General features: G+C 38.4%; 1 non-coding gene across 1 annotated transcript; it reads right to left on the bottom strand.

The window, feature by feature from the left end:
- Nucleotides 1–10,814: 10,814 nt before the first annotated feature.
- On the bottom strand, nucleotides 10,815–10,921 carry LOC118677794. The gene has a single exon (XR_004974520.1). It is a non-coding gene; the product is annotated as a U6 spliceosomal RNA (small nuclear RNA).
- Between the last annotated feature and the right edge of the window lie 231 nt (nucleotides 10,922–11,152).

Below are 11,152 nucleotides of genomic sequence, written 5' to 3'. Positions count from 1 at the left end.
CATTAAGGGTTCTGTGCCAAAATTAAAAAAAAGAAAAGAATGCAAGAGGAAGAGGAGGAAGGCTCCAGACTTCATAGACTCCTCTTCTCCTGTTCTAATTCTGTTTATTAACAAGCATTTTTAAGTGGACAATACCAGGTTTGGAGATTACTGCCTGGAAGTTACTGCCTGGATTACTGGACATGAGTGGTCCCCTCTCTACTCTCACTGCTTAAGGGGAAAGAATGCCCTGGCAGTATGACCCTGAGGTAATGGAGGAAAACAGATCAAAATCCATTCAGGTAGTAAGAATCAATGATCTTGTTCAGGGTGAAGAGCACCAATAGTAGATAAAGGAGGATTGAGTTTTGTTTTGTTTTGTTTTGTTTTGTTTTTGTTTTTGTTTTTGTTTTTTTTCTGAAAACTGTCAGAAATGAGACCTGTGAGCCTGTGGAAGGTATTACTTCTTGACCCCATAAGTGGCTCAAAATGGGCAATTGTGTAAACATGGCATAAAAATAAAGGGCATAGGCGTTGGATACAAACATATACCTGGGTTGAAATTCCAGCTCTACTCTGAGACTGAATCACCTGGGGCTATATTATGTTCTCTAAGACTTCAGTTAGCTTCTCTGGTAAATTAAGAAAGAAATACCTATTTGAGGGGTTAAAAAACTGACCACTAATGCTTGAATATTCCTAATTCACTATCCACATTATGGATAGTAGCTATTATTATTGTTTGATGTAGAAGACGTTGCTTATTGAACCCATGTGCTGCTGTGTCTTGCTTGTTAAAAATAAGTGAAAATGAAAGTTACATTTAAAAAACATGTTGTTTTTTTTAGGGCTGGAAATATATTTTTTTAAATTGTCAATGGGTTTTAGGTACACAAATGTGTCATAAATCATTAACAACTTTATTGTAATGGAAGTGGGAGTATTTAGGGTGGTAGAGAATCCCTCAAGTTAAACAGTGAAGGGCTATTGACAATGGAACATAAATCTAAAGATAAAGCTCTCCTGAAATCATAAACTGAAGGAAAATTTTCCAAATTCTTAAGGTCTGATTTAAGCATATCTTTTTATTTTAAATCTATTGCTTAGGTATAAGTCTTATGTTTTTGGGTTGGTTGTTTGATGGTGTTTGTTTGTTTGAAAAATGAGTCAAGTAAGCAATAATGTAAAGTCTTTTGGTCATTTTTAATTTATATATTTTAAAGAAAGAGGGGCAATTTTCTTAGTGATTGTAACACATGTAGATATTTTTTTCATCTATGAATAAGATTTGTTAAAAACTGCCTTTTGTACTGTAGCTGAAGTGATGGTGTTAAAGGGGAGGTGGCTAATAACGGCCCAATTGTTGAATCAGGGCTCTGCCTCCTGCCAGGGCAAAGATATAACAAAATAGGAGGTAATTTGACCTACACACAAACCAAACCTACAGACAGAAATGAGTAGAGTATGATCAGAGGTGGGCCAAGGAGATAAATAGTTTGGCATATGGAATGTTCTTTTATTTCACCCCTAGAGGACACTTTACTCAATTGCCGTATTAGTGAATTCAGTAGCATATATAACAAAAGAACAATTTTAAATTCTCTTTACAAGCATAGCTTTTTTCCATAGCTTCAACAGCTGAATCTCCAGGCAATAAAAAGATAGTATTTCTGCTTTCACATGAGGGTAAAGGAAAGCGTAATCCTTAGAGAAAATTCAGTACAGTAGTAATTTGCCTTGGGCGATTTAACATCTGAATATTTTATTTCAGCCTATCTGGAGAATGATTACACATTTAGTTTGTTAAGACATAGCTCTGATTTCATCTCTCCAGAATGATGTGTAGAAATCATGTTTATACGGATGGGATATTGCCTACTCCCTACCACCTATAAATCAGCATGGCTTCTAGCAACCTTCATATATGCAATAATGTATGAATATATGAACAAAAGAACAGTTTGGTAACTGTTGATTCTGGCAACAAAATAAATTTAATATTTGAGAAAATGATATCAGGTTATTAGCCAGAAAAGAGAAAGGCCTTAGATAAATTAAAGAATAATGTTCGATTCAATCCTGACTCAGATTAGCACTCTATAGAAGAGTTTGGTGTGGCCAACATGCTCAGTGGTTGAGCATTGACTATGAACCAGGAGGTCATGATTCAATTCTGTGGTCAGGGCACATGCCTGGGTTGCGTGCTGGATCCCTGATCAATGATTCTCTCATCATTGATGTTTTTATCTCTCTCTCCCTCTCCCTTCCTCTCTGAAATCAATAAAAATACTTTTTTAAACCTCTGTGTGAGAGGGAGGAGAACAGATATTTATGATACTATTTTATTGGGTGTTTGAGCCAGAACTTATTTAAAAAGCATCATAATACACTTTTGCCCTTTATTGGCTTATTAAATGATTGCCTGATTTTTCAGTTATATTTTATTGCATTATATTAAAGGAAATCGTATATTATTGCTTCATTCGCAAACTTGAAGATTATCAAGTATAAGGGTATATTTTTCAAATATAAGTGGTTTACTTCATATTGAGAGGTAGCTAGCAAATAGATATAGGTCTATATTTGAGGTAAACTTGTTCTGTACTCTGCAGCATGGATTTCTGGCTTTTCTCATAAGATAACACTTAAAAATAAGGGGGTAGGTGTGGAATGAAGGGGGTAAGTGGGGGGAAAGGGGACATCTGTAATACTTTCAACAATAAAGATAAATTTAAAAAAGTGTTTGTGGGTAAGCTGGAATAAATAGTTGCGGCTTATCCTAACTGCTGAGAGGCATGGGGGCTCCCATTTCTCCCAGGCCCTATCAAAGCTGTAACTCCGTGACTTGGTGTACTTGTTGGGAAACTCTGTTTGTGATAACCTATCTGGCCAATTCGGAATGCAGTCGTCTCAATACTACTACAAAATAACATACAAAACAGTGAAATGAACAGCACTGCCACAAGGTTAGAGATGTGAAATCCCAAACCAAACAAAATAAATACAACTCTGCTCCCTACTGTTTTACTCCTACCACATTAGAAAATAATTAAAATAGTGAGTTATTATGATAACCATATGTCAGAGATATGCTAATTCAATTATAATTTGAAATAAAGTGAATTTATGCTTCAGGAGCCTCAGTATTTTCATAAAGTGGGCTCCAGTGCATTCATTGCTCCTGAAATCACCCGTAGGAATTATTGATCGATTCATGGGTGGATTGCTGGCTAGACATTAAAGACCTGAAAAGTGAATTGTCACTGACCAAGGCATCCAATTTTACCCTGAAGATAGTGGAAATAAAGACATCTCTATGGTTTCTTCAAAAAATGTTGCCCATGGTATAATAGCAAAATAGGGCAACTGAGACCTAATTCCATTTAGCCCGGGAATTATCAGAGAACCTGAAATAATGTGCCTTTTCATGAAAAAGAAGACAAATAAATATATTTAGATATAAGACGTTAAGCTACAATTAAGTTATAATTCCATATTTTATAATCTATACATGTGCTGCTGGAGCAAGTACATATTTTGTAATCCATAACATGTTGACTGAATTCTAATTAACCCAATGATTTGTGGCAAAATTATCTTATTTATCATCAAATAAAAGAAATTTACTTGAAATTTGTAACAATGAAATTTGGGTATTTCTACTCAATCTCTGTTTTCCACATTTGTTTTTCATAAAATGAAAGCATAATGCCGACCTCTAGGCCAGTAGAAGCTTTTATACATTCAAAACCAACCTGAGAAAAATACAGAGAATTATAATTTCTATGATATTAATAATGCTGAATGACATTAGAATGAATGAACAGAAGCATTAAAATTTGAATAAAATACCAATTCAGTAATAAAGGAAAACTTCAAAATTGTCTATAAATGTTAGAAAAAGAGGGCTATGGTGAAAACAGTGCAGACATTTTTTTTTTTTTTTATCCAATCAGAGGCGTTCCTTCCTCTGGAATAGCTGTATTAGTACTGTACGACCAAATCATTTCCAATAATCTTAAACACACAAATAAATTTCAAAGGCTTCATTTATAGGTAGGAGAGCACCAAAGCCAAGCAAGCAAATTAAAAATGGTTTATTACCCTAGAACACAATAGGTAAAAATTCAAGTAGCATATTACAGAACTTGCATATTTTTTAAAAAATTTAAGAGCAATTATTTTTGTATTCTTTAGTATCTATCAACCTGGATGTGCATAACTGTAATGTTTACATATTTGCATATATACATATGTATGTACAGGGAGGAATTCAGGAAACACTGCCTTGAAATACTTGCAATGGAAGTGCAAAGATGTTGGGAAACAAAGACTTATTCTCCACTCCTCATTTTTCTATAAAGGGGCAATGTTAGCCAAGGGAACAGATTTTTTTGATTGATGAAATTGGAAGAAGGGAAAATAACGTTTTCCCAGCCTCTGTCCCATTTAGAGTTGTGTGTGGCTGTCCCTGTCACCTGTGATAGGGCAAGTAAGTCTATATTATTCAGCAGTGCATTTTAAGAAGCCTATTAAAATTAAACATGTTGGACAGTCAAGCTTCTTTTTATAAAGTGATAAAGGTAACTATTTTCATTTACCCATCTATGTGTCTATTACTTATTTCTTAGCTCAGGAGAGAAAGGAATATTATTTATTGTCGTGTGTGTGTGTGTTTGTGTGTGAAAAAGTAATTGTATGCTATGTATTAAAACAAGCAATCAAGAAATATCTATATATAAAATTCAGCTATATGCAAATATATTTATAGAACTTTAAAATTTCCATATATTCTAACTCAGCAAAAACAAAAGAAATCGATTTATGAAGATAATACATTTGATTAAAAATAAGGTACAACTTCGTTCATTATATCAGTTTAACAAATATTTGTAAAAACTTTCTAAATATCTAATAATAAGAGACTTTTTTAATAAATTATATTATGTCCATAGCATGATTATGTATCCATAGAAAATCTTTTTAGAAAACGTTAAAAACATGGGCAAACTACATTATGTTAATTATTTCAAAGTGCATAAAAGTATATTCACATGAGTGAAAAAACAGGGGAAAATATACTAGCGTGTTAGTGGTATTTATCATTTCATAAGAGAAGCGTTGTGATTATGATTCTACTTTTCATCCTCCTGTATGGTCCCAAAATTTTACAAGGAACATGTTTTGCTTTCATAACCAGAAAAATTGTATCAAAATATATATGAAATCATAATATAAAAGTGATACATTTTATAGAATAGCTTCATACTTAAAATTAAAGCAACATGAACAGTAGTGATAGACATCTGTGGATATATTGATTAAAACAAATATTCCATATGTTTCTATTTTTATACAAATTTTGGGGTAAAGTGGAAATAAACGGTGATAGAAGGAGAATTGACTTGTGGTGGTGAACACATAATATAATATATAGATGACTTATTGTAATTCAGAATTGAACACCTGAATCCTATATAATTTTATTAACTAACTAGAGGCCCAATGCACAAAATCCATGCAAGAGTAGGCCTTCTCAGCTGCGGTGGCTGCACCCCTCCCCTCTGACAGCTGTCAGTCTGTTCTCTGTATCTATGAGTCTGTTTCTATTTTGTTTGTTAGTTTATTTTGTTCATTAAATTCCACATATAAGTGAAATCATATGGTACTTGCCTTTTTCTCACTGGATTATTTTACTTAGCATAATTATCTCCAGATTCATGCATGCTGTCACAAAAGGTAAGATTGTCTTCCTTTTCATAGGCACATAGTATTCCACTGTGTAAATGTACCACAGCTTTTTTATTCACTTTTCTACTGATGGGCACTTGGCTGCTTCCAAAGCTTGGCTATTGTAAATAATGCTGCAAAGAACATACGGGGTGCATATATTCTTTTGAATTAGTATTTCGGATTTCTTCCAATATATCCCCAGAAATGGAATCTCTGGGTCAAAAGGCAGATACGTTTTTAACTTTTTGAGTAAAATTTTCATATATCTATTAGCCATCTGTGTACATGTTCTCTTCAGAAAAATAACCAATGTCACCCCAATAATGCCCATACAAATTTTTAAAAATTAAAATTAAAAATAAAGGTCATGAAGTTGAACTTTCTTCCCACATGATGCTTTGATTATGCTCGTGGGAAATTCAGATTGTTAGCAGACCAGAATTTTCAAAAAATTAAAAATACACAGGTAAATGGATGACAGAGCTTGAATGAAATGTCAAATTTAATTAACAAATCAAAAGAACATAAGAAAATGGGCCAAAAAGTGGACAATCAGAAGAGAATAATGTGAAAATTGGTTCTCTGAACCTTTTGGTTTTTTGAGGCTAATAAGCCACAAGTTAAGTATTTTCCTTTTGCTCTTTGTAGAACAAAGTTGGGCCTCTCATCTTTTACTCTTCTTCAGTTAGCAATGCACCTGCAGGCATAAGCTTGCACTATTCCTTTTAAACTGGGAATGTGCCTCTGTTCTAGTTGAAAATGTATGTATGAAGCAGAGAAATTCCTATATATTTGATGACTCTCAAGATAACATATTTCATATAAAGTCAGAGGCCAAAACAAAAAATGAGATAAAAATTAAAGGAACACAGATTTATGTTCAATAGTTGAAGGTACTTTTAATAGAGTTGTCAAAAAAAGAAATGATTTTCCTTAAGCAGTAGAGGATTCTTCATCCTTAGAGGTACTCAGCGGTATTCCATCAAAAGCCAGAAAGCTTTTTTGCTTTTTGATTATTTAGTGAATGCAAGCAGGTGTTCATTCAGAATAAGTGAGCTCCTTTTCCATTGTATGCGGCATTATATAATTACTGGGGCTAACTCATTGAATAAAACAGATACACTTTCTGTCTTAATGGTGTTTATACTCTAGGAGGATATATTGCACACATACTTATGGAAATTCAAAATGTGATAAGTGCAATAAAGAAGGAATTGCAGTGTGCTGTGAGAGTGTTGAACCCATTGTTCCTAACTCTTTGAACTGGGTGAAGAAAGCTGGGAGTAGACTGAGGTCAAGCATATTTTCCTGAGGAAATGACCTCTTAGCAAAGACTCGAAGAAAGAGTCTGAGTTCAACAGATGGAGAAGAAAAGGAAAATATGTAACAGGAAACACAAAGGAGCACATGCAAAGACCTCCAAAACACACACCAGAAACAGAAAAGAGTGGTGAGTAATGAGGCTGGAGAGATAGGTTGCGAACAGGTCATGCTGGCAAAATGCTCTATCCTAAAAGCAGTGGGCAGTTATTGAAGGGCTTTACTTACCTGAGTGTAGTCAGTAATGTTTCCAAAGCATTAAATACTGGATAGAATTTGGCCTTCCAAATTTGACAGTTTACCTAGTAATTGAGGCACTATCTCCAACCAGTGTGCCTTGGGCAATACAGTCCCCCATACCCTTGTGCAGAACTAGCTCCTATTTAAAGATAAAACAAAAAAATGTATATATCTTTTTCATTGATCCTCTGTAATGTCTGAGGTTTTAGATCTGTGGATTCATAATTTGTAGAATAGAAGGGGGCTTTAGACATCAGCCCTGTGATTTCCTCACATCCTATCTAATAATAGACAAACATGGTAATTAACCGTACCTTCGCTACCCTTCCCATTGGCTAATCAGGGAAATATGCAAATTAACTGCTAACTAAGATGGCAGTTGACAGCCAACAAAGATGGTGGTTAATTTGCATACTCGCAATGATGGGAGGCGAAAGGGGAAGGATGGAAGACAGTGATCAGAAACACAGGCGCAGGCAAGAGCCAGGGAGCAGGGCAAAGGTCGGCCCTGGAGGCCACCTTTGCCCTGCCACCAGTGTGTGATCAGAGAATCTGCCTGGGGGTGGGGCAGGGAAGTGGACACAGACAGCGAAGGAGACTGCAGAAGCCGAGTGTGGGGGCGATCGCAGCAGCCGGGTGCAGGTCAGGGAAGTGTCCGCCGCCAGCGTCCCCGGCCGAGGCTTCCCTGCCCCGCACCCGGCTTCTGCAATGGGTGACTGCAGAAGCCGGGTGTGGGGGCAATCGCAGAAGCCAGGTGTGGGTCAGGGAAGTGTCCGCCGCCAGCGCCCTGGCCGTGGCTTCCCTGCCCCACACCCAGCTTCTGTGATTGGTGATGCCTATTTTTGCATGACACTTAACTGACTACCCTCCCTGGAAGCACAGAAGAAGAAGAAGCCACCAGAAGAAGAAGCCGCCAACCTTTGGTCCAGGCGCCAGCACCTGGGGCTGGCTGCAGCCCAGGAGATGGACAAGCTACCGGCCAGAGGTCTCAGGCTACAGCCACCCGGAGAAGCTACCAGCCCTGTGGTCCAGGGTGCCAGCGCCTGTGGCCGGGGAAACAGGTTCCCTCTTCTCCTACTGTAGTCATTATTTCAATATCCCCCTTCTGAATTTCTCTCCTGTGCTGCAACCCAACTCCACTTTTCATCAAAAGGATACAGAACAGAGAGAACAGTGTTAAAAGCTTACATTTTTAAGCCCATAAGGTTGGTACTTAAACATATCAATGGAAAACTAGAGTCCTCCTTAAGGTAACAAAGGCTACAAAGGACAGGGACAGTGCATGACCTATTATATCCAGCAATCCATATGGGGACTGAAAACTTTGCAATGATGACAATTACTGAAGATATGAATCAACTAAAATAGTTGACAGGGACAATTCTTCCATCTTTGAAAATATCTACATCAAATGTGTTTAAATAGATTTTCATCTGCATAATATAACACATTCTGACAAGACCACCACCACCACCAATGTGGTCAGTGTTGTACTGTAAAATGTTTAATAACTGAGGGACCCTCCCTCGAGTGCACAAATTTTGTGCACCGGGCTACTATTCTACACTAATAAAAGAGAAACATGGTAATTGGCGTACGACCGTTACCCTTTTCATTGGCTAATCAGCGAGATATGCAAATTAACTGTCAGCCAAGATGGCGGCCGGCAGCCAGGCAGCTTGAAACTAACATGAGGCTTGCTTGCCTCAGTGATGGAGGATCGTTGGAGGAAACCAACGTTCCCCGCCTGCGGCTGCAAGCCTCTGAGCGGGCAGTTTAAGAAACATTGTAACAAATACTGCCGGACTTCAGCCAACAGATTCGCAACATTGTAAGCAAAGGCCAGAAACCTACTTTCAGCTGCGTGGAGGCCTAAGAGCTGGAGCCAAGCCTCAAGGTAAAGCTGGCCCAGAATAAAAAAAGAAAAAAGGAGCGGTTGGGAACTTCAGTCACTCCCAGCCTGAAAACAGCCCTCAGCCCCTCACCCAGACTGGCCAGGCACCCCAGTGGGGACCCCCACCCTGATCCAGGACACCCTTCAGGGCAAACCAGCCAGCCTCACCCATGCACCAGGCCTCTACCCTATATAGTAAAACGGTAATATGCCTCCCGGCACTGGGATCAGCGTGACAGGGGGCAGCGCCCAAACCCCCTGAGCAGCCCTGCTCTGTGCCTGATAGGGGGGAGCTACCCAACCCCCCCCCCCCCACGGGCCCTGCTCTGTGTGTGAGGGGGGTAGAGCCATAACCTCCCCATCGGCCCTGCCCTGAGTGTGAGTGTGGCGGTGCCCCAACCTCCTGATGAGCCCTGCTCTGTGGGTGATAGAGGGCGGTGCCCCAACCTCCTGATGGGCCCTGCTCTGTGCGTGATAGGGGGTGGCGCCGCAACCTCCCCATTGACCCTGCCTTGAGTGTGACAGGGGACGGTGCCCCAACCCCCCAATTGGCCCTACCCTGAGCGTGACTGAGGGTGGCATCACAACCTACCAATCACCCTGCTCTGTGCATGACAGGGGGCGGCCCCCCAACTCCCCAATCAGCCTTGCTCTGAGCCCGACCAGGGGCTGCACCTAGGGATTGGGCCTGCCCTCTGCCACCCGGGAGCAGGCCTAAGCCAGCAGGTCGTTATCTCCCGAGGGGTCCCAGACTGCGAGAGGGCACAGGCCGGGCTTAGGGACTCCCTCTCCCCCCCAAGTGCACAAATTTTTGTGCACCGGGCCTCTAGTTTTTTATAATATACCAGGTTTATTGAGTTGCCCAAGGTCACCTGTTGTAAAGTGCAAAGCTAGTACCAGAAACTGGATCTCCAAAGACCCACCCAATCAACGTTGTTGTCTTTTATGAATGACTAGTGACTGTTTTACTTTTGCAGTGTTTACTAGGCAGTTGCATTTTAAATATGAGTTATTGGGCAATTGTGTTTTTATTTTACAGTAATTTAAGACTGTTAAAAAGTTATTCTAATGTCCTCTTTGGTAATTCTATATATCTTTAGAAAAACTTATATAAAATCCTGAAATTAAATTATGGTTATATTAACCATATCATGCCACTCGCTTAAGCATCATTAGTGAGGTTAAGATATTTATAATATAAAAAGAACCATATTATTAATACTAGTATAAATGCTGGCTACACGGACACTTTCTAAACATATTTTTAAAGGGAAAGTTCAAGATATTTGTAGCACAACTGCATTTGCAAAGTCTTATGAACAAAGGGAAAGGCATGCTATCTATGCAAAGGTTTAGTTTTTATTGTATATTATGAACACATGTGAATCTTGTCATGTCATTGAAATTGTTGTATTGTATTGAACATTGTAATCTTTTCTCATGGTTCTCCAACTGTCTCCTTTATATGTACATTGAGAATTTGGTCCAGGTTGCCCTCTTTCTGTTGTCTGTGTAAGTGTAGAGCCTAATCTGTGGCCTAGCTACAGGAAGTACAGGATTTTATGGAACTAAATTTTACTCTCCTTCTGGTCTTGCTTAATATTTTTGCATTTCTTTAATTTCTTCTGTATTTCCTATTTTTTTAAAAAAAAATATGGAACGCTTCACGAATTTGCGTGTCATCCTTGAGCAGGGGCCATGCTAATCTTCCCTGTATTGTTCCGATTTTAGTATATGTGCTGCCGAAGCGAGCACTGTACTTCCTATTTTTTAATGCCAGCTTCATGTACTTTCCTATTCCTTTAAGAAGCCTTAAATATTTTCTGGAAAGAGGTGGAGGATAGTAAATAATAGAAGGATAAATTAGAAAACAAACATAATAAAAACGTGCAATGAACATAAATATTTACAGAATAAAATAGCAGAGTTACTAATGTGTAAAATTCTTAACCGTATGAGTGATTCTAAAATACCCATACACACTTA

This window comes from Myotis myotis, unplaced genomic scaffold, assembly GCF_014108235.1.
Source record: "Myotis myotis isolate mMyoMyo1 unplaced genomic scaffold, mMyoMyo1.p scaffold_m19_p_2, whole genome shotgun sequence".
Lineage (NCBI taxonomy): Eukaryota > Metazoa > Chordata > Mammalia > Chiroptera > Vespertilionidae > Myotis > Myotis myotis.
Note: the sequence above shows the minus strand (reverse complement) of the source record. Positions and strands in the feature narration are given on the sequence as shown.